Consider the following 733-nt stretch of genomic DNA (forward strand, 5'->3'; position numbering starts at 1 on the left):
TTAAGATAGCTATGCTTGGCCACCTACAAGATCTGCATTTCTTGGCTGAGGGCTACTTTGGCCGCCTGAGGCTACATCACTGGATTGCATGGCTCTCTTGAGAGCAGCCCTCAACCACAAACGGAAGGAGAGTTGGTTATAAATGCCTCAGCCCTCTCTATCTTTAGGTAGAATAACTCTGAGGACAAGATCTACCCTGGCTCCCCACGGCTCCCAGTAACCCAGCCCATCCTGAACCTGCTCATTGGTGCCCCCTGCAGGGCTTCTTCCCTTTGTTTCTCTCTTTTTATCCCCTAAGGCTTCCTGGGATCAGCTCCTGCATAAACCATGCCCTTGAATTGTTCAGTCTTAGGGTCTGCTTCTCAAAGACACCAAATCAAGATAGTTATAGTGATTTTTTAAAAAGATAGTTATAGGCTTAGTGCCTGTAGCTTAAGAGGCTAAGACGCCAGTCACATGCACCTGAGCTGGCAAGTTCGAATCTGGCCTGGGCCTGCCAAACAGTGACCGCTGCAACCAAAAAATGGCCGGGCATTGTGGTGGGCACCTGAAATCCCAGATACTTAGGAGGCAGAGGCAGAAGAATCGCTTGACCCCAGGAGTTGGAGGTTGCTGTGAGCTGTGACACTATGGCACTCTACCCAGGGTGACAGCTTGAGGCTGTCTCAAAAAATAAAAAAAAAAGGGCTCGGCGCCTATAGCTCAACCGGCTAAGGCGCCAGCCACGTACACC

Source organism: Otolemur garnettii, unplaced genomic scaffold (assembly GCF_000181295.1).
Source record: "Otolemur garnettii isolate 467f Iridium unplaced genomic scaffold, OtoGar3 scaffold00105, whole genome shotgun sequence".
Lineage (NCBI taxonomy): Eukaryota > Metazoa > Chordata > Mammalia > Primates > Galagidae > Otolemur > Otolemur garnettii.